Here is a 24,587-nt window from a genome sequence, read left to right on the forward strand (position 1 = left end):
TGGACTTTAAAGCGTTTTCGTCGTATCGTAATTTAATTCAGTCGTGTTTTGGACATTTTCCTCATCGGAAAAATTTAACTGAACGTAATTGCGAGTGGAAATTTTAAATTTTTTTAAAATTCTCCTTTTATTAAGGAAATATAACAGAGTAGTTACGTGGGTTTTTATACAGGGTGTCCGAAAAATAAATTATCAAGCTGAAAATTCGGCAATAAGTGCTCCCAAAAAAAAATTTCAGATAAAAGTGCTTCCTGTTATGAAAATCAAAGAGCAAACGAAATTCAAATTTTGAAAAATTGAAACATAATTCCAACTATGAGAATGGGAGCTATGCTAAAAAAATGAAAAAATTCCACCCGGTTGGCAAAACGGCATTTTTTAGACAGTGCATCTGAATAGGGATCTGACTACATATCAGTCAGAATGTATTTTCTGACTGCCAAAACGGCAATATCTGACTGTGGTTCTGAGTGTGGATCTGACTAGTCAGATCCACGCTCAGATCTCCACTCAGTCTTCTGACGAGTCACCGCCATCTTGGAATTTCAAAAAAATACTTGTTTCTGATTGGTTGATTGTAGTCAGACTGCGAATCTGACTGTCAAAACGGCAATTTCTGACTGCAGAAATGATTAGTCAGACATCACCAGAAATGTGCCAATCGGGCATAATAATTATTTTTGTCTAAATCGAAAATTGAAGAGATTAATTGATAGTGTGAAAAAAAATATTACAAAAAATATTACAACTTGAAAACATGATCAAAGGTAAGGATAGGGTATAAAAAAATTGATAAATTTAAAAAAATCAATGGTCAAAGTAGAAATATTACAAATACAAAAATTCCATAAAATTCTAGTCCTAGACAAAAAGTTGAAATTAACAGGATTTGCTCAGATTTTTAATCCTACTTATAGGTATCCTTATCTTTGATTAGGTCCATAGTTTTCGAGTTTTCATTTTTTTCTCAATATCAATTCGTACTTGGTCCCTTCAAATTGCAATTTCGGCCAAAAACCATCTAATCATTTTTTCATTATTTCAATTTTTCTCTGTTTGTCCTTCAATTTTTAAGATGAAGAGCATTTTTACCTGAAATTTTTTCTACAAGGCAGGTATCCCAAGCCCAACTGGTGGAAAAATTTTTGAACTGGACGCAGCTATGAGTATAAAAAAAGAATTCAAAAAAATATACCCATTACGAGCCAACATTTCATGTGCTCAAGTGCATTTTTCGATTTTTAGTGAATTTTTGAAAATCAAATTTGGACCACAAATGTGGAAAATCAAAATTTCACCAAATTCACCAGGATACAATCGGTAGGCTACGCTACTTTCGACTCTCGAACCGATTTTTGAAAAGTTCTGGAGCATTCAAAAACTTTTTGAATGTTGAATTTTCTTCAAAACTTTACCAACTGAAATATTGATAAACTTAATTTCACTCTAGTTATATCTTATTGGAGCATCCAGGTGTGGGTCTCAAACAAGCACCAATGATAAATAGGTAGTCAATTTGAATTGATTTTATGGATTTTTTGGAAAAGTGGAATTTCCAGAAAGTCACTAGAGGCTCCAGAACAACTTGAAATCGGTCCAGAATGTCAAAAATAGGACGAAAATTAAATTTGTTTTTTTTTGAAAACAGTAGGGGAGTATTGCATTTTTAAAATTGTTGATTATGATATTGATGCACTGGAGAAAGACACGGTTTAGAAACTGGAAAGCACAAATTTTGAAAAAATAGCGTGTAATCAGTCAAATAAATCACTAAAAAGCTCCAATCGCGATCGAACTCGTCAACGTTAATTTTTGACAGATTTCATGGCATTTTTTGGAATACTGGATTTTCCAAAATGTTTCTGGAGGCTCCAGGACGGATTGAAATTAGCTCCAGCCGACTCAGAATGTTGAACTTGGAGTAGGTACAGATTGAATTTTAGCTTTCTAACTTCATTTTGTAAAATTTTATGGAAATTTCAACCTTTAAAAATCTACTTGAGGCTCCATGAACTGCTCAAAATTGTTCGAGACAGGTTTCAATCAATAAGGGGTAAAAAATAGCAGGGTGCACTCCAAATTTCAGCTTTCCAAGTTGATTTGGTAAGATTTTTGAATTTTTTCCCAATTGTGGCCTTTTGATTTTCAAAAATTTATCAAAAATCGAAAAATTCGCTGCCTCGATCCATGCTCGAAAATTCATTTCATTTGTTTTTATCATAGCCATACAAATATTATTAGCTCAGTAATTTTCAATGCAACTTACATGTTTTATCTAAAGCTTGTTTCAATCATACTTGTAGGTATTCGATGGGGTACATACATTGCTCAGATACCTAGATACTATGCATAGCAGGTGGATACTTTAATACTCTCGTTCACTATAGAGGTAGCTAAGCAAGCAGACACCCATCAGTACTTATCTATCGAAACTGTATAGTTGGAAGTTCAAAGTCAAAGCAAAATAATTTGATATTAATTCGAACACGATACGATGATCACAACGCAGCATCGTCCAGTAACCGATACTCGATACCTACCTACTTGTCTTATCAAGACCAGCAAAACCTTCACATCTTAAGATCTTTGATTTTTGGCGTCGTAATTGGCGAATTGAATTGTCTCACTAATTCACAAACACGTGCACGTTTTCAAGCATCAATCCTCTGTGGGTATATGATAGTAAAACAATTGCCAATAAAGCAGACGTATTTTTCAATTCTTTCGATTTGTTCTCACAGCATTTTATCCTTTGCCGATGTTTTATTATTCTCGACGCGTTTCCAGTCCAAACTCAAAGCATTTTTTACCGTTCAAAGCTACCTATAGAGTATTTTTGAATTAACGTCACCACTTATAGGTTTTATTTTTTTCGTCGGGGGATTTTTTCGCGAATATGGCATCGTCGTCTGTTAGCTTTTGCACGAAAATATTTTCAATTTTGAATTAAATCGTTATTGGAATACGTAGGATAAGATTTAGGTTAAACAAACATAAAGGATAACTATCTTTTCCTTCGAGGGAAAAAAATTTCAATGTTTTAGTTTCTTAGTTCTACAAGAAGGAGAAAAATCTTCACGTTTGATGATTGTCTTTTATAGTGGAATAATTTAACAACTTTTGGAGGAAAAAATATAGGAAATTTGATGAATTTTTTTTATAAGAGATGAAGCATTTATATAAACTGTTTCGATAATCCTTCAAAATCGGCAGAAAAATTAAAAAATCACTGCTGTAAAAATCAAGAACCAAAAAAAATATTTTTTTTTGAATAAACTAAAACATATTTTGAAATTGACCCGCCTCCCTTCCTAAAAACTTGAGACGGTTCAGTTTTAAAATATACTCAAATATAGGTACTTATGTACCTTCGTATTTCTGATTATTTTTAAAGCTATGTGACACAATGCTTAATTACTTTACACCTTCAATTATGTCGGATAACAAATTGTGAACTAATATGAACAATAACACTTTGTTTTCCAATATACGGAAATTCTACCCGACAGATGAAAACAAAAAGGGTCTTATTTAAGTTAGCCACATTTCTGTTGAAGATTAATACAACCTAAGGTAGACATATATGAAACGTAGGTAGGTACCTAATAGGTATACCTAGATTTGAATAATCGGCGGTATCAAGTAACAAATTACACTTTCTATTCGTGAATGCCATTTCACCACAGTGTTGCCACATTCCTCTTTCCACGTAGGTACCTATTTGGAAACTAAGCAATTTAATTGTCCAATTATCATCTTAAATGAGCTACGATTCCATGCTACTTTTAGATGGAAAAATTACCTAAATTTTGCACTAATCGTGCTTTCAATTTCCTTTTTTCTATTTCATGGTTTTTTGAAAAAAGTTCAAAACCTTCATTAAAATTATTAGGTACTTTTCAGAATGTTGATTGATAAAAATGAGGTTCAAATTATGTGGGTAATTTATTTACCTACCTCTACGTTGCAAAATTAGTGAAGAAAAATTGGAACCTGAAGCAGGAAAACAGATTTCAAAAATTTGCACTACTTAATCGAAATGGATAGAAGAGGTCAGGTTCCAGTATACATTATAGCTTTAAATCACGATCAGTCGATTCAAAGGTCGAAAATAGTGTCAAAAATTGATGTCAGCGTCTCCAAGGCAAAAAGCAAAATATGATATCTTAATTAGGGGTCGTCGTCGTGGTTCCTTATCCTTTACAGGACATTGGAAATCGCATTTTTGTGGTACCCTAACAGGGTGAGGCGGTATGCCTATTGCCACTGCGATTATTCTAGGGATTCGACGTTGTTTCGAGCTTCCACTAGTAGTTTCCCGTTGCTTTCTAGTGACATCTACACAAGCACCTTGGAGCTAGCCGGGTAGTTTAGAGACCCTGAGCTCCTCAGTGTTGACCTCTATCTAGATGCTCGAACCAGTTTCAGCTTTTTGATTCTGCTAACAGATGGCGTGCATTATCTGTTAGCTCGGCTAAACTGATAGTCCCACGGTACTTGGCGTGTAATGTTGATAATTGCACGAAATATTTTTTTTAAATTACAGGCACAAGCTTGCCTCTGTAGCTGGGTTTGAACTGGGTACCTCGTGAACGGAGGTCCGCGGCTCGCGGCTCTACCTACTACGCCACCAAGGGACTAATTAGGGGTACCATTTGCCAAATTTTGATTTTTGATCGCCTACTGAACTGCTCTGTGGGATGTCAGAGGGTAATAAATGAATCGATAAGAACTAAAAGAGGTTAAGTGCCATTTTGTGGATTTTCGTTTTTTTGCAAAAATTGATGCATAAAATATCGCGGATCAACTGACGCGCGCAGAATCTAAGTCCAGTACTGGGAACATGGGTGTTTCACAACGTTTTCTCTAGTGATGGGATATTATCGATATTTCGGGATATCGATATCGTCAAAATATCGGAGGTCTGATATCGATAATATCGATATATATCGGATGTTTTTGATGTTCATAAAAAGACCATAAAACAGCTGATTTTTTATGAAAAGAGAAACTGAATCATCTCTAAGCCGTTTCTATTCCTTATGTTTTTGCTTTTTCAGTATCTAGCTACCTATTTGGCGCTTTTTAAAACAATGATGACATTGATGACGTAATTGTCAACATTTCATCATTCTACAGATATGGCCCATGGCTACCATTAATAGCTGTGATAATCACTATATTACTCTAAAAGAGTCTGAAAATGCTCAAAAAGAGCAAAAAAATACCTCCCACGATTTATTTGCAGGATTTTTGCGTGATTTTTGCATAATTTTTAAAAATTTCCCGATAATTGATTATCGGCTTCAAAATATCGATATATATCGATAAATATCGATAATATCCCACCACTAGTTTTCTCAATTCTCTGTATAGACACTGGAACTACAAGATGAACAACTGGTGGGCACAGACGTTAGAGGATCCGGTAAAAAGTTATTTCATTCCCCTTACCGCGCCAACACCCGCGTCGTCCATTAGGGAAATGACGATCAGCGCCTCTAGCGAGTAAACCACTGAAACTATTACTTCCCCTTGCCGCGCCAACACCCGCGTCGTCGAGTAGCCGCCAGTTGGAAAACAACGATCAGCGCTTCTACAGGTACCGTTTGGAAAAACTTTTCACGAAATTTTACGTGATTCCCCTTACCGCTGTGACCTGCAGTTGTTCATCTTGTAGTTCCAGTGTCTATAATTCTCTGTTAAGAGCTAAAAGGAGTTAAGTCCAAATGTGCCAATTTTGACGTGTGACATAGATGTCGCAGATTCCAAATTTGGCATCCATTTTTCGATTAAAGTTGTATTTTTGACAACAATGTTTTCAATTTTTTTCAAATACCTAATGACTTTTTAAATATTTTTTTTGTTGAAATTTTGTACTTTTCTATAAAAACAGACAAAAGATTGATTACCAAACACAAAAACAAAATGTTTTTCTTTTAAACAAAAACAAAATGAAATGTAAAACTGTAAACAATATTTTTGAACACTTTAAAAATTCGCTATAATTTGAGAAAAATTAAATTTCATCACTGTGACGTACTACCTCTCGAGGGGGTATATCGCATTCAAATCAGCGCGTATCCTTATGTCAAATCGGGTACCTACTTGGGCTAAACATCCATTATGTTAGTGGTGTCTCTATAGAAGTTTATTTTAGGGCTTCCACTAGTAGTTTCTCACTTGCTTACTGGTGACATCTACACAAGCACCTTGGAGCCAGCTGAGTTGTTTAGAGACCATGAGCTCCTCAGTGTTGACCTCTATGTACTTACATACAGATGCTCAAACCAGTTTTAGCTTCTTGATTCTGCTAACTGATGACATGTATGATCTAATAACTCGGCTAATGATTGGCAGTCCCCCTGTACTTGGCATGTAATGTTGATAAGTGCACATAAGATTTTTTAATTGCACACTCAAGCTTGCCTCTGTAGCTGGATTTGAACCAGGTGCCTCATAAACGGAGGAACACGGCAGTAGATATAAAATGTATTTCCTGGCACTGGAGTAAGAATTCTTACAATACTTTTTTAGATTCAAAACTATGTGAAGGTTTATGTGAAATTTTTCACATAAGTTTTCACATACTTTTCATTCAAACAAATGCAAAAATTCATTCAAAACCTAAACATTTCAAACAAATGCAAAAATTCATTCAAAACCTAAACATTTCAAACAAATGCAAAAATTTCATCAAAACTTGAACATTTCAATGAAATGCAAAAATTCTTTCAAAACTTAAACATTTCATTGAAATGCAAAAATTCATTCAAAACTTAAACATTTCAATGAAATACAAATTCTTTCAAAACTCATTGAACTGTAAAAATCATACAAAACTTTAACAATTATACCACTAGTTAAAGAAAACGTTATCTCTAATAAAGTGGTAACACAAACACCAACACCTTTATCATAGAAACTGATTCTTTTAACTAATGAATTTTTTCCACTGTGAACGAATTTTTTTGCATTTGAAGTACACCATCTTTTAGAAATTGATCCATTAGTTAAAGAAATCAATTTCAATAATAAAATGAATAACTATAATAAAATGGATAACCAAGCACCTCTAAGAACATGTGAGAAGTGTATGTGTAAAATTACACACAAGAACTATGTCAGACATTTGAAAACAAAGAAACACAATGAAGTCAAGATTAATGTAAAAGAATTAAAGAAGGAATTGAAGTGGTATGGAATGAAAAATGTTAATAAAATGAAAAAATCCGAATTGTTGTTGAGCAAAGATAAAATCAAGACAATTAATATTGATAGAGAAAAATTGTTGAAATTATCAAAAAAGAAATTGATTGAGTTTATTCAGGATAACAATTTCAATATTAATAAACAGTTGAGAAAAGATCAAATAGTAGAAAGGTTACTCGATTTTCACTCAAATAAAACATTACCTCTGCCCAAATGGGAATTTGTGGATGAAAATTTTAAATCTAGACATGCTCAATTTGATATGAAAAATAACTGGGGAATTAAAGATATAGTAAAGTTTCTAAATTTTATGAAAAAACCTGTTAGTTCTTTACTTCAAGAATGGATGAAAAAACATAGAGGGATTAAGGTGAATATTTGTGTTTCGGCAACTTATGAATGCATTCGAGGAGATGAAACAATAATTGCAGATATACATTTGCAAGCTGAAAATGATACATTCACTAATCGAAGTGAATTAACAAAAGGTATTTCCACGTTTATGAAGACTGTACTTGATAGACATGAAAAAATAAATGAAAAATTAGTGGGTAGTGATTGGTATTTAAAGTTAATCAATAGTTTTAGAGTAAATATAAACAAATATGACCCGCTTAGAGCAAGTTCCTATATTGATCTTCCAAAAATTTTAAAAGATAAGAAAGCAATTATAAATGTTAAAAATACTGATAATAAATGCTTTTTATGGTCACTTTTAGCATGTTTATATCCTGCAAAAGATAATCCACAAGAAATAATAAAGTACAAAGCATATGAGAAAACTTTTGATAAAGCTTTGAAAGATATTGAATTTCCGATGAAAATTAAAGACATAGAGAAATTTGAAAATAAAGTGAATGAATTGAAATTGGTAGAAGGTGGATTATCTATTAATGTTTATCATCATGATGATCGTTATAAAATTTATCCCTTACATATTACTAAAGAAGAGAAAACAAAACATGTTGATTTATTGTATTTATGTGAAGAGAGTAATGATAGAAATACTCACTACTGTTGGATTAAGGATCTAACAAAATTGATTAAAAGTCAATTAACCAAAAACACTCAAAAAATACATTTTTTGTGCAAAAGGTGCCTTTGTCATTTTTACAGTGAAGTTAAATATTTAGAACATAGAGAAAGCTGTAAAGTACATGATCCAGTTGCAGTAAAACTTCCTCTTAAAAGTGATAACATTTGTGAATTTACAAACTATAATCGATCAATGAAAATTCCTTTCACAATAATAGCTGATTTTGAGTGTATACTTAGAAAACTTGAAAAAACTAAAGTAGAGGAAGATGCTAAAACACAAAAAATTCAAGAGCACGTACCAATTAGTTGTGTTTATTACATTTTATATGAGAATGGAGAAATATCAGAGAACATGTTTGAATATTTTGGAAGTAATACCCCTCAAGTATTGTGTGAAAAATTATCAGAAGATGCAGTACGTATTGCTAATGAATACATATATAATTGTAAAAAAATGAAGAAACTGACCAATATACAAAAATGTGAATATAAAGAAGCAACAATATGTCATATTTGTGAAAGAAAATTGAGTGATTTCCCACCTATGATGGAAAAAAATATTAATAAATTGAGAAAAGAAATAGAAATTACTTCAAATATTTTAAAGTATCATGATGATCAAACACTGACTGATAGACTAGAGAAATTAGAATTAGATTTGAAAGAGAAATTAGATGATGAAGAAAAAAATAAAAAGAAAGTTCAGGATCATGACCATATAACAGGTGAATATAGAGGTGCAGCTCATAGTCTTTGCAACTTGAATTACAATGTACCTAGTTTCATACCCGTCTTGTTTCACAACTTTTCTGGTTATGATTCCCACTTATTAGTCAAAGAATTTGCTGGAACTACAGATAATTTAAAACTAATTCCAAATAATGAGGAATCTTACATCAGCTTCTCAAAAGTTGTAAAGTTTCAACACTATTCAGGAAAAGAGGGTAAAATAGAACTTAGATTTTTAGATTCATACAAATTTCTATCTGAACCACTTTCTAAATTGGCTAAAAACTTGGAAATGTGTCATTTCAAAAATTTAAAGAAATGGTTTGATAATACAGTACCACCTGGAAATGATTCATTGTTCAATTTGTTGACTGAAAAATTGGCTTACCCTTACGATTATATGGACTCATTAGAAAAATATGATGAGGAAGAGTTACCATCTAGGGGAAATTTCTACAACTCCTTGAATGATGAACATGTAGATGAACAGGAATTTTTACGTGCTCAAAAAATTTGGGAACATTTCAACATTAAAAATCTAAAAGAGTTTACAATGTTGTACAATAAAATTGATGTACTCTTGCTAGCAGATGTGATTGAAAATTTCAGAAAAACTGCACTTGAAATTTACAAGTTAGATCCACTTTGGTATTATACTACCCCCGGATTTGCTTGGGATTGCATGTTGAAAACAACAAAACAAAAATTGGAATTGATAACTGATGTAGACATGTTGTACATGTTTGAAAATGCCAAGCGTGGTGGAATTTCCCAATGTTCAAATAGATATGAAAAAGCCAATCATAAGTACATGGGTGAAAAATTTGATAAAAATAAAGAATCAACATTCATTCAGTATTTGGATGCAAATAATTTATATGGATGGGCTATGAGTAAACATTTACCATATGGAGGGTTTTGGTGGGCAAATCCAAACGATTTTACTTACAGTAGAATTTTGAAAATGAGAGATAACCAAAGCAAAGGATATCTGTTTGAAGTTGATTTAAGCTATCCAGAAACATTACATGATTATCATTCTGATCTACCTTATTGTGCAGAAAATATTATTGATGAAAATAGACTTCCTAAATTATTCACAACATTATATGATAAGAAGAAATATGTTTTACATTATTTGAATCTTAGACAGGCTCTTGAAGCAGGTTTGAAATTGGAAAAAATTCACAGAGTTATTCAATTCAACCAATCAGATTGGATGAAAGTATATATTGATAAAAATACAAAGCATAGACAAAATGCAAAAAATGAATTTGAAAAAGACTTTTTTAAATTGATGAATAACTCGGTGTTTGGTAGAACAATGATGAATGTGCGAAATCATGTGGATATAAAATTGATTAGTGAAGGTAAAAAATATACAAAGTATGTTTCAAAACCAAATTTTGTAAAATCAACATTTTTTGCAGAAGATCTTGCAGCTGTTCACATGAAAAAAACTCACATCAATTTCAATCAACCAATTTATGTGGGTGTTTCTATTTTAGATATTTCAAAAACATTGATGTATGATTTCTATTATAGGTTGAAGAGAGAATATAAAAATGATGTTAAACTTTTGTATACTGATACAGACTCATTAATTTTGTCAATAAAAACGCCAGACTTTTACAGTGATATGAAAGGAATGATTGATGAATTTGACACATCAGACTATCCTGAGAATAATATATATGGTATTCCTCAAGTTAATAAAAAAGTTATTGGTAAATTCAAAGATGAAATGAAAGGAAAAAGTATTGAAGAATTCATAGGGTTAGCTTCTAAATTGTACTCCATCAAAGTATTTGAAGAAGATGAAAAGAAAAGAGCAAAAGGAGTGAAGAAACATGTAATCAAAAATCAAATCACCCATAATGATTATAAAGAATGCTTAGAGAAGAAAATAACAAAGAGTTTCAAGCAGAAAATTATACAAAGTAAAAATCATAATATTTACACATTTGAACAAGATAAAAGAGGTTTATCTCCATTTGATGACAAGAGATGTATATTTGACAATGAAACTTTACCTTGGGGACATTATAAACTAGAAGTAGAAAGACAGAATTTTATCACACATTTGAAAACTCTCTCTTCACTAATATAAATAACTTTGGTTAAAATTTTTTTTTCCTTATTATAAAATAATAATATGATCAATAATGAAAAGGGACATCTTAAATTATTACTCTCTCATGTAAATTGGTATGATGTTTCAAGTAATCAGGAACTATCAGAAAATTTAATCAGAGAATTCAAAGACAAAGTAAATTGGAGTGCAATTTCAGTTCATCAAAAACTGTCACAAGATTTCATTAGAGAATTCAAAGACAAAGTATATTGGTTTGCAATTTCAGTTCATCAAAAACTGTCAGAAGATTTCATTAGGGAATTCAAAGACAAAGTAAATTGGGAAGAAATTTCACGTTATCAAAAACTATCAGAAAATTTCATAAGGGAATTCAAAGGCAAAGTAAATTGGGAAGAAATTTCACGTTATCAAGAACTATCAGAAGATTTCATCATGGAATTCAAAGATTGTGTAAATTGGCATTGGATTTCAGGTCATCAAAAACTGTCTGAACATTTCATTAGAGAATTCAAAGATCAAGTAAATTGGCATTGGATTTCATGCCATCAAAAACTGGCTGAAGATTTCATTAAAGAATTTAAAGACCAAGTATGCTGGGAATGTATTTCATGGAGTCAAAAACTGTCTGAACATTTCATTAGAGAATTCAAAGACAAAGTAGATTGGAAAGAAATCTTAGAAAATCAAGAACTATCAGAAGATTTCATATGTGAATTGAAAGATTGGGTATCTAGGAAAAAAATGCATTAGTTAAAAGAATTGTTTTCTATAATAAAATGAGTTCTATTATAGAATTGGATAATTTTATAACAAATACTTTAAGGAACAATATTCAATTATTTCAAGAATCTAAGCAAAGAGTGAAAACATACAACATTGAGGATGCTCTTTCTCCTGAAGTTGTGAATGATTTTAAAAACATGGACAAGTTTCAATTTTCAGAAAGCATATTGATGTTATATTTGAGAATGAGAGAAAACTTGATGAAAACAAATGTGAATACATATTTGAATGAAATGAAAAAAATCATTCCTTATGAGATTATGAAGGAAGCTTCACAGAGATTTGGTCTCATATGCAATGTATCAAAAAAAGAGTATTATCCATCCAAAAGGTGTCAAAACTGTGGAAGTACTCGAGAATTTTTCAAAGATCGAGATAATATTTTAATATGCAAAAAATGTTTTGCCGAGGTAATTCACTACAAACATAATTCTAAACCTCATTGCTTCAAGAAACAAAATTCAAACTACAATAGGTTAAGTAATTTCAAAAAGTGTTTGGAGAAATATCAAGGAAAACAAACTGATTTTATAAGTCCAGAGGTTTATATACATTTACAAGAAGCTTTATCTACATTTGGACAAGTGAAAAAATCAACTGTTTTTTATTTCTTGAAAGAACTAGGTTATCATAAACACTATGACGATTATATTCTAATTCATTCTAATTTAACAGGGCAGAAACCAAGTGATATTTCCCATTTAGAACAACAACTTCTAAATGATTTTGAAAAATTTTCCAATCAATTTGATTTGATAAATAGCCATAGAAAAAACTTTATAAATATGAAATTTCTTTTACATAAATTAATGTTGAAAGATGGTCACAATTTTGATCCAGAAGATTTCATTTCACTTGGCAACAAGAGGGAATGTGATGAAATATGCAGAAAAATATTCCTTTCTTTAGGATGGAAATATTCATCTAATTAACTGCTTTGTTCTTTTAGAACACTGTTCTAAAAGATATTACCACTTTTTATAATTTTTTGTAACCACTAAAGCTGTATAAAACTCATTGTTTGGACTCACACATCTGTACGCATTTTGATCTGTAAAAGTTAGATTTTTGATTTCAATAAACAAGTCTGTGGTACGAATTCGCTCATTAGAAATGATGGATTCATTGTTATAATTGAACCACTTATTATTTGACTGAAATTTCTCAAAATTATAAACACATTCAATTTTTGTATTGACTCCCTCTGTTTCCATAAGCAATTTTACCCAAGTTTTTGTCACCAAATGCTGTTGACTCTTTAAATTTTGCTGCGACACTACCAAATAATCATAGTAATAGTTACTTGAAGATTCACCAAATTTTTTTGTTCTAATTCGACACATGTATTGTCCTTCATTTATAACTTTCAAAAATGATACAACCTCAACCTTTTTCTTCGATGTTGAATTCAAATATTCAAATTTATTGATACTTAAACGTTCTGGAATGTCAAAAGGAACATCTTTAAGCCATTCCAGCTGATACACAAATTCTTGTTCTGAAAATGTAACGTTACAAAATAGTGTAACTCCCTCATTGTTGACTATTTTTTGAGATCTAAAGAATAAATCATGTTCTTGTAAAGTTGATACAAAAAGGGTAAACAGAATAATACCAGCACACTTCATTTTATAATAGGAAAAAAAATTTTTCTACTATAAATGAGCAATAATTACAATTTAGTAAATGAAAATGTTAATATAAGAAAGGAATTGAAGGCAATGTATCAGGCAAGTAAAGCAGGTAAAATTTATAAGCAAGAAGTATTAGAAGAACAGTTTAAACCAATCATTACACCACTAGAAAAAATTAGAAACCAAATAACTCAAAATGTTCCAGAAACCTTCCAAATACCTTCCCAAAACCTTCCAGAAACCTTCCCACAACCTACCCAAAATATGCTTGAGTGGAATAGTCCTCAAGAAAATGTTCTTGGTGAAATAGCAAAACAATATTTACAATTTTATGCAGCTGATGATAAAAAAGAAATTTGTGATACTACTTTTGGGATTCGATATGATCCAGACATTAATAAATGGATGATTGGCAATGAAGAAATTACTTTTAATGGTAATAACATCAAGTTTAAAGGTGATGTTGAATTTAAAGGAACTCATGGTTTATGGCAGTTGTTGACATTAAAAAATCCAGATCCAAATGAGTATGATTCTGAAGATTTAAAGGATTTTTGGAAAATTATTGATAAAACCAGTAGTTATAAACAAAATAATAATCCATCTTCCAGAGTGAAATCAAGTTGTGGAATCAAATACATTTCTGTAATAAAACCTTTACTGGATAAATATTTGAAAAAGGGGGGAGGGTTGTATCAAAGTGATAGCATAGATAGTTATCTAGAAAAATTAATCACAATTTACTCAGAGATTCAAAAAGGATCTTTAGATGGTAAGGCAATAGTACCAATTTTAAATCATCTCAAAAAAATGAATTTGTATGCCAACACATCTGGGGATAAATATATTTATTGGGATAACTTGCCTGAATTGTTTGATAAATTAGTTGTTTTGTATGGTGAAAAGAAAGCTGGAAATTCCAACCCTCATTTAAGAAATGAAATTGTTAGGATTTTGCAAGAACTTAAAGAACTTTGAAAAAAAAAATTTCCTATTATAAAATGAATAGTGACTCTCCATGTAGTAGTGAAGGAAATAATTCTAATACACAAAGTGGGAGAACAAGCTCCCAGCATCAAAATATGAAAACATGTATTTTCTTGATGACGATTCTCTTGAAAAGTATTTGGAAATTTAGAAAAAAAGTGATTAGACGCAAAAAGAAGAAATGATATTTTTTTTTCTGTAATAAACATGAATAGTAACAACTTTAAAACTATATTGAATGACAAAATTCGACAAAGAATTCCCAAGGTGATGTTTGATGGTGAAGTGAAAGAAGGTAGTGGTATGTTGGGTACAGTTGCAAATTGGGCAATAAAGAAGCTTCCATTACCTCCCATGCATTTAGAAGATCATAATTTTACTGGACCCTGGACAAATCCAACTTTACAAATATTGAAAGGAGTTGAACCAAGAAATAAACTGGATTATGCATCTAGGAGACATGATGTTGCTTATGAATTGATGGAAGATCCTGCTGAACTTCATGAAGCTGATTATATATTACAGAGAGAAGCTTCAAATATTGCACGTGATAAAGATACAAGTAAAAAATTGGAAAAACAAGCTCAGCTTGTGGATGCTGTCATGGGTGCAAAAAGGTACTTTGGTACCGGTATGAAAAAGGAAAATTATGAAAAAATTCCTGTCAATTTAGATGAAAAAGAGCAACTGTTAATTCTAGAGGGAATAAAGTTAGGGAAACCAATTACTTTAAACTTGGATCACAAACAATTGATTCGAACAAAAAACAGTGTGATGAAAGAAACTTATTTACCAGTGACAACATATCAAAAGAAGGAAATCAGCAAAGCGCGTACCCAAAAGAAATCAGTCAAGATAAAGTTGTCTGCAAAACAATTGGAATTTATCAACACAAATAATAAAACTGGAGGTTTCTTACCTGCTCTAGTTGCTGCATTACCAGCTATAGCTGCAGCATCATCCATAATTAAAAATGGTTTTGATGCCTATAGCAATCATAGAGCAAACAATCAGTTAGTTGAAGAAGTTAAAAAAAGATATAAAGAAGAAAAACCTCTTCACAAACAACTAACTGATATACTAGAGGAACCAGTAAAGTCTGGTACAGGTTTGGAAAACAACGAAAAGGTTTTGCAATTTATAAATAATTCTAAAGATATCAAATTAGCTATGAAGAAAGTAGGAAGAGGATTATATTTGAATCCAGCTTCTCATCGAAAACCTGTTGAAGGTGAGGGGTTATATTTAAATCCAGCTTCTCATCGAAAACCTGTTGAAGGTGCTGGGGTTAATGTGAAAGCAAAAAAAAAAAAGAGGAAGGGAGGTTAATAAAAATTCCTATTAAACCCTTATCCAATATGGAACTAGAATTATATGCAAAGGAATTGTGTATACCTTATTTTAGGGGAGTGTTTATGAAAGATCAACTACCAAAACAAATTGGAAGAAATGAAAGCATGATTATCAATTTAGATGATTCTATTGGACCTGGATCTCATTGGGTTTGTTTTTTCAAGAAAGATAATTATATAATTTATTTTGATTCTTTTGGTGAAAGACCTCCTAGTGAAGTACTAAACTATTTTCAAAAGAATGTATATTATAATGTTGACCAAAAGCAAAATTTCAATCAAGTTATTTGTGGACATCTTTGTTTGAAATTTTTAGCTGAGTTCTAAGTATTTTAAGAGAAATTCTCTTAAAATTACATTTCTCTAATATCCAATGCTACATAAATTTTTTCATCACCAAAATCCAACAGATTACCATCTTGATCTACAATCTGAACTACAATTTCCCTGAAAGAATGTGTATTTATTTCATAGTATAAGTAGTGATACGGGATTATCCAATATTTTTCACCTGTTGGAGCTGACCAGGGGTGGGAGTATATTACACCACCTCCTCCTTCTCCATTTTCATAATTTGTATTCACTAAATTACATTTTACTTGAATAGCAGTAAGAGGAAAAATGTCAATCATTCTATCTGAATGATGTGTTACATCTTTTTCTAAAACCCTTTCACTATAACCCAAAACTCTACAAATAGAGTTGGGTACACTAAAGTCAACTTTTTTACCTTCAGATATTATCTTTACTTTATGAGTATATGGTGTCAAATTCATTTTTAATTTATCTGCTGCACACCTTCTCTCTTTAATTGCTTGTAAGATATCTTCTACTTTGTACTTATCTCCAGGAATGTGAATGTAATGACGACACTCTTTATCTAATAACTTATCTAGATGTAAATCTTCCCTTTTTTGTATTATTGTACTTAGTTTATCAAATTCCTTTGCTTTGATTGTACTCTCTAGATTATCTACATCATAAATTCCTTCTGGAACTGGAATCATCTTCTTTTCATCTTCTGAAAGATCAAATCGTATATTTTTTCTCTCAACATTATATAAAGAGTTGAATTTTTTATCTCTTATAGCGTTGATAATATCCGTAACTTCGTAGGCACCTTCTGGAATATAAATTTCCTCGTGATTTCCTTGATCATCTACAAGATCAAGCCTGTTGTTATGTTTTCTTACATTCATTAAAGAATTAAAGAGACTAAGAATGAGTAAACAAACTCCATAGAGTTTATTAGAACACAGATTAACTCTATTTTTAAATATTGTGTGAATGTAAGAAGATAAAGTTTCTCCTTTACGTTCGCCTATTAAATCAAATCTCATATTTATAATACAAAAAAAAATTCCTAATATAAATGAAGAAAAAACGTATTATAAAAGTAGTTAAAAGTGATATACCTATTGAAATTGAAAATTATGATTACAAGGAGGTGGGTCCACGATATAATAGAAATTTTCCAAATGTAATTCGAGCTGGTATATTTGGTCCATCAGGTTGTGGTAAAACCAATCTTTTAATTCAAATCCTAATGGAAATAAATACATATACCCATATTTATCTTTGCTCAAAAACATCTCATCAAGAAAAATATATTCGATTGAAAAACATAATAGATATTATCAACAGAACATCGCCAGAACAGAACATTGGTTTTAGTACTATATTACCTCAAGATTTGAAAGAACCTGAAGAAATGAAACCAAATTCAGTTATAATTTTTGACGATGTTTTGACAGACCCTCAAGATAAAATAGCAAATTTCTATCTGAGAGGAAGACATTACAATATTTCTTGCTTTTATCTAGCTCAATCCTATTCAAAATGTCCAAAACAATGTATAAGAGATAATTTTAATTTACTGGCAATTTTTATGCAAGATCTTAGAAATTCGAGACACATTTACGATAATCATGTCTCGCATTTAGTAACACTTGATGAATACTTGGAAATGTGCAACATTTGTTGGAAAACTAAACATGGTTTTCTGGTAATTGATAAAGATTGTGATAATGTGAATGAAATTTTTAAACAAAGTTTCAAAGGATTTTTTTATATACAATAAATAAATGGAAGAAGCTAAAGAATTACATGCACCTATTAGGAAAAAGTTTTGTAAAAGAAGTATTGTAACCAAAGGTATTGATGATTTATGGGCAGCTGATTTATTAATTATGGACAAATATTCCAAAGAAAATGATGGTTTTAAATATATGCTCAATGTTGAAGATACATTTTCTAAATTTGTATGGATTGAACCTTTGAAGAATAAGTCAGGTAAAGCAGCTACAGATGCTTTTGAAAATATTTTGAAAATCTCAAAAAGAAAACCCAATTTACTTCATGTGGACAAAGGTGGAGAATTTGTAAATCAAACTTTCAAGACAATGCTGAAAAAACACAACATTAAAATGTATCATACCAATAATGAGGAAAAGTCTGCAATAATTGAACGTTTCAACAGAACATTAAATCAAAAGTTGAAAATTTATTTTGAGATGAGGAAGAATTTCAGATGGATTGATATTTTACCTAAAATACTAGAAGAATATAACACAAAAGATCTTCATAGAACTATTGGTATGCCACCTATTAAAGTTGATAAGGATAATGAAGAGGAAATTTTGATGAAATTTAACAAAAATAAACCCAAATGTAAATCACATCAGAAATTCAAGGAAGGAGATAGAGTTAGAATATTTGCATATAAAAAAGTTTTTGATAACAAGTACAAGAATAACTGGACTAAAGAAATTTTTGTAGTTGATGAAATATTTCACACAACTCCTGTAACTTATTCTATTAAAGATACTGATGGTGAAGAAATTGAAGGGAAATTCTATAATGAAGAACTTTTAAAATCCAAGTTTTAATAAAAAAAATTTTTCCTATTATAAATATGATACAAAATTACATTGAAAGTGAAGACTTTGTAGTCTACAGACCCTCTCCACAAGATGACATAAATAAAGGAAATAGTAAAATTCGTATAAGAACATACAATGAAGATGTCATTACCCATCCACATAGAAGTGGATTACTTGTGAAAGGAATTGTTACAGTGACTAAAAATTCTGACAAGAGTGCTGTAGCAGAACTTGATTTGAAAAAAATATCATTTGTTACTAATCCACTACCACATTTATTTTCAAAAATTGAATATTTGGAATGTGATAAAATAATAGATTCAGTTGAAGAGCCAGGTGTGGTTACTACTATGAAAGGAATTGTTTCATTTGGTTCTGATTCGATTTACAATGATGGAGGTTGGAATATCTCCTCTCCAAACTCAAATGTTCTGAACAAATCAGGGCATTTTACTTTGTATGATCCTTTAGAAACACTACTTGGTTATCATGAGGATCACAAGGATTATGTATTTCACATCCCACATGAATTAAGGTTAACAAAAACCCATCTCAATAATTATAATAATATGTTTCAAGTTGATAGTACTTTTGCAAATGAACATACTATTACTATAAAATTTACAGATGTTGCACTAATAATGTCACAGGTAAAATTGAGAAGAGAAATGGAAAACAAATGTCTAAAACAAATACTGGCTTCAAAAGATTTACCACAAATTTTTAGACATTGGGGATATGAGTTTAAAACTGGTATAACAACAAAAAAGTATACATGTGAATATACTTGTGATGGGAATCCAATATTTATTCTTATTGGGATGCAAAAAAATAGAAATGATAACATCAAAGTGGATAATAGTCAATTTGATTTATGTGGCCTTGAAAACGTTCAAGCTGTTCTCAACAATAATGAACATTATCCTAAAACTGAACTAAATATAAATAGTTCAGAAAATGATTATAATAAAATTTATCAAATGTTTAAAAATTTCAAACTAGCTTATTATGGTAATGAAGGGAAACCAATTTGTTCTATAAATGATTATGCCAACAAATATCCCATAATAGCTATTGATTGTACCTGCCAACCTGAAAGCATAAAGGAGAGTACCACAAACGTAAAATTAAAATTTAGATTCAAGGAAGCTCTTTCTGCTGATACAGTAATACACATTGTAACTATTTATAATGTTGTTTCTACTTATAACCCTTTCACAAATAGAGCTGTTGTAAATTAATCTTACATCTTTTATGAAAAAATTTTTCATAAAAAAGTTTTTTATTCACATCATTAAAGTCTGACAATATGAATATTACTTGAGTCTAAGTTACATAAAATATGTTCAATTAAGCCTTTTGAAATATTGCGATTTACTATGTCTTTAAGTTCTTTTGGTAGTTTTTCATTTTCTGAAATTGCGCACTAATTTACTTTGTCTTTGAACTCTATTATGAAATTTTCTGATAAATATTGATACCTTGAAATTCTATACCAATCTACTTTGTCTTTAAATTCTCTTATGAAATCTTCAGATAGCATCTCATGCCATGAAATTCCTCTCCAATCTACTTTGTCTTTGAATTCCCTAATGAAATCTTCTGACAGTTTTTGATGAACTGAAATCATTCCCCAATCAACTTGATCTTTGAATTCTCTTATAAAGTTTTCTGATAGTGTTTGATGTTTTGAAATCCATTTAAAATCTACTTGATCTTTGAACTCTCTTATAAAGTTTTCTGATAGTGCTTGATTTCCTGAAATTTCACTCCAATCTACTTCATCTTTGAATTCTCTTATAAAGTTTTCTGATAGTTTTTGACGCCATGAAATCCTTTCCCAATTTACTTGATCTTTGAATTCTCTTATGAAATACTCAGATAGATCTTGATATCTTGAAATCTTTTTCCAATGTACTTGATCTTTGAATTCTCTTATAAAGTTTTCTGATAGTGTTTGATAACGTGAAATTTCTTCCCAATTTACTTTGCCTTTGAATTCCCTAATGAAATCTTCTGACAGTTTTTGATGAACTGAAATTGCCTCCCAATCAACATAATCTTTTATTAATTCAAGGTGGCTCTTTTCAATAGTGTTCATTATTTATTTTATAATAGAAAGAAAAAAAAATGTCAATTTGTTTTAATCAAATGCAAAAATTTCTCTTCAATAACAACCTCCACATCTGGTGGGTGCATTAGTTAAAAGAATCAGTTTCTATGATAAAGGTGCTGATGTTTGTGTTGTCACTTTATTAAGTGATAATGTTTTCTTTAACTAGTGGTATAATGGTAATGTTGTGATGAAATTTTTGCATTTGTTTGAAATGTTCAAGTTTTGATGAAATTTTTGCATTTGTTTGAAATGTTTAAGTATTGCAAAAAATTTTGCATTTCATTTCAATATCTAAGTTTTGTAAATATTTTTGCATTTGATTGAATGAAAAACTATGTGAAGGTTTATGTGAAATTTTTGCATTTGTTTGAAATGTTTAAGTATTGCAAAAAATTTTGCATTTCATTTCAATATCTAAGTTTTGTAAATATTTTTGCATTTGATTGAATGAAAAACTATGTGAAGGTTTATGTGAAATTTTTCACATAAGTTTCCACATACTTTTGAATTTAAAAAGTATTGTAAGAATTCTTACTCCAGTGCCAGGAAATACATTTTATATCTACTCACGGCTCTACCTACTACGCCACCAAGAAGGGTCTGTTTGTAGGAAAGGTTGCTCCAAGCGGATGGAAGTTGTGCCCATTCCAAACATCAAAGCCAAAACCGTTGTTAAAACCATCATGGACAACTAGATTTCCAGGTATGGAGTCCCATAGGTCATCACCATAGATAGAGGTACCCAATTTATATCCGAAATCCATCATTCTTTCAATTGGGAAGTTACTGTTAAACTCCAATTTTTGCCCACTGTTGCCAACTTCAAAAAATCAAAAAAAAAATGGATCAGTTTCTGTCTATTTTTTGAAATTGATCGGTATACTATCCTAATATTGAACTAAAAATTGATACCACTGCATTCCAAGATAGGTACTTGTTCCCACAGTTTCAGAAATAAACTCAAAACCGGTAGAATATGGGCAAAAACTCACACCCCCCCCCCCAATTTCCCTCATTTCAGAGTCAATATCTTCCCTCCAGGATCACCTCTGGCCCCTGGCTCTAAAAAATTCTCTCTCCACATGCAAAACCAAATAATGGTTGAATAGAAATTGAGATTAAAGTCAGTTTATTTCCAATAGAAGATAAACTATAGATAAGTATCGCACACGTTATTAATACATTTAATGGTTTTATGACGTTATTCTACCCATTTCCATGTAAGCTTATAAAAACTAATTATGTACATTGCTTGAAATCTATTTTTATTACCTATCTATAACTACGAGTATGGCAATTTTTATTTACTGTTGTCAAGTGTATTTGACCTCTGTCTCCTTACCACAGTTCCAATTTAAGGGAAAAAAGCGAAAAAATTAGATAGGAGATGAGTGACACCACAACCTTTTCTTTCTTCCTGAAGTAGGTACCATAACTTGACGAAAATAACAAAATGGTAAAATTATAAAACGTACGATATACGTGAAAGGAAACCGAGAGTGAGAAAAGCGGTCGCCTTAAATTTTCTCAATAAGCTTCGAGGGCTACAGGCGATGTCATATTTTGAGTACCTTGGATAATTTGTTAACAAACTTTAGGTGAAATTTATTTCAAGATGATACTTGAATACAAAACTTTCTCCAAATGACGGTATCCGTTTACAGGTATCTGGTTTTTTGTAGGTACGACGTTAAAAAATTCACCCTTATTATTTACAGCCGAATTAATTACCTACTTGCCGAGATTGTGTTTCCCGTGAAATACCCACTTATTCTTAATCTTTACCTCGGTGACGTAACACCGAAGGGTTTTAGAATACGAGTTTTCAACGCCGGCGAAGAGACCGCGGAGACCTAAAGGATTGGAGTAACGAACCTATAGAGTGATACCTAATTAAATCGCAGTTCATCCGCCAATCAAATTTTCTGTAAATTTTTTTTTCAAAAAAAAATGTGAGCCAGTTTTGGGAAGAACGAATCTAATTTATCGATATTTTCTTCTCCCTTTCTTCAGAATATACTCAGTATAATATTATAATTAAGGACAAATCCAGAGAATAAACACTTCTTACTATTGAAAATTTATACCGCCTCTTTTGTATCTAATCCTATGGCCATTTTCGCTATCACGTTACGCAAAAAAAAAATCCGCTAGAAATTTTGACTCGGTTGACATTGAGATACTTACATTGTAGATAGAGCACCTCGTTCTGTAAATTTCCACAACAATAGCAGGTGTTTTGCTAATGACGCTTGTCCTTCGTACTGTTTAATCTCAACTTTTGTCCAAAATATCTTTACTTTCTTTTCCTGCGTGCTTTTTTATCGGTACTTTTTATTTTCGTTTTAATTTTTAACACGATTTTCTCCATTGCTAATGTAACCTCGAATGATAATTCGCGGTATTTAATTATCTCCATAAATTTTCAATTTAAACAAACAGCATATTGTAGGTGCCTGCTTTTAATGTGCGTCCCTGGAACATCTTTTCATAATTAATTTCACTCGCAAAATTAGCTAACTTTAATGCTTCTTATGCTGTTTTAATAATAACTAGGCTTATTTTTAACCATTATTTACTTTTTGAATCTTTAATAAAGGTTATTCGTTCCTTTAATCTGCGAGGTGGTTTACCAGTCGTAAAGTTAAGGTTTAGTAGTATAGGGAAAGGAGGGGGATAGCGTTGAAGAAATTTATCGAGAGCATTTTTTTTTTTTTTTGAATTTGCATATGGGATGAAATTATCAATTCATTGTTCTATTCTATGTTAAGTACATATTTTTAGTTCTTTGACAATTTGCGTGCAATCGAATCAGAAATCCGTGAAAATAATATCGATGTTGTCAAATATTTCCTATTTCAGATATTTTAGTACTTAGGTACTTTACTACCTTCTTTTATTCCAAACTGATTTCATCGCTGCTAAAATTTGGCAAAAACAATCAAGTATCAAGAATTCACTTTCATTTTTTAGATTCTGATCATGGAAAAGTCTTTTTCAGAAAGTTTTACAAGGAGCAAACGAAAATACAAGTAAACTTGAACTTGGCGTTAAAAATGTAATCATAACAAAAAGGAAATGAAAATTTTACAATTTTTTTGTTATGCTAACGCTGTCTTTAAAGTCGATAGGCAACTTGTTTGACATAAATGTTTTATGGGATTACTTCGAATAGGTAGGTAGGTACGTTAATACAAAAAGGTACGAATAAATATTTCTTCGCGTATGCCTGCCTTTCGCATACGTGCAAGTCAATATCTGATTTTCACTCGTAAATGAGATTTACAGCGCTTTTGAAACTGTCTCGCGGAATTTGGAATTAATAGTTGATTGGCTCATGAATTATTAAGTGAAATGAAAAACTAGAAGACTGATCGACTGTAAAGAGAATTTCGTGTAACGTGTTTCAAATTGGAACAATTTTCATCCATACTTGGTTTTTAAATTGTCTTATGTGAATCTTATTGGCAGATTATGCGTGAGTTGTAAATTTAAGCGGTGTTGTCATTTTTTTATGGTTACGGAAATTCTTAAAAGATGCAATTTTTTTTCTTACCTAAAGTATCAATTATTTTTGACACTTTTTAGTATAAATCAGTTACCTATCTACATACATAACAGAATCTGAAATATTTAAAAAATATATACATATATGTATCGTCCTTATATTATGAAAAATAAAATTTGATTTTTGGGTTTTACATTTTTTTTAGATCTCTCAAATTATTTTCATTTATGGAATTGGACCATTTTTCCCAA

The 24,587-nt window shown here is 30.8% G+C and overlaps 1 protein-coding gene across 1 annotated transcript in view; it reads left to right on the plus strand.

Moving 5' to 3' along the window:
• The window catches only part of LOC135836416 (probable G-protein coupled receptor CG31760), a 135,414-nt gene that overhangs the window by 969 nt on the left and 109,858 nt on the right, over positions 1-24,587 (plus strand). The gene's annotated exons all lie outside the window — the stretch shown is intronic.

Source organism: Planococcus citri, chromosome 2, assembly GCF_950023065.1.
Source record: "Planococcus citri chromosome 2, ihPlaCitr1.1, whole genome shotgun sequence".
Taxonomy (NCBI): domain Eukaryota; kingdom Metazoa; phylum Arthropoda; class Insecta; order Hemiptera; family Pseudococcidae; genus Planococcus; species Planococcus citri.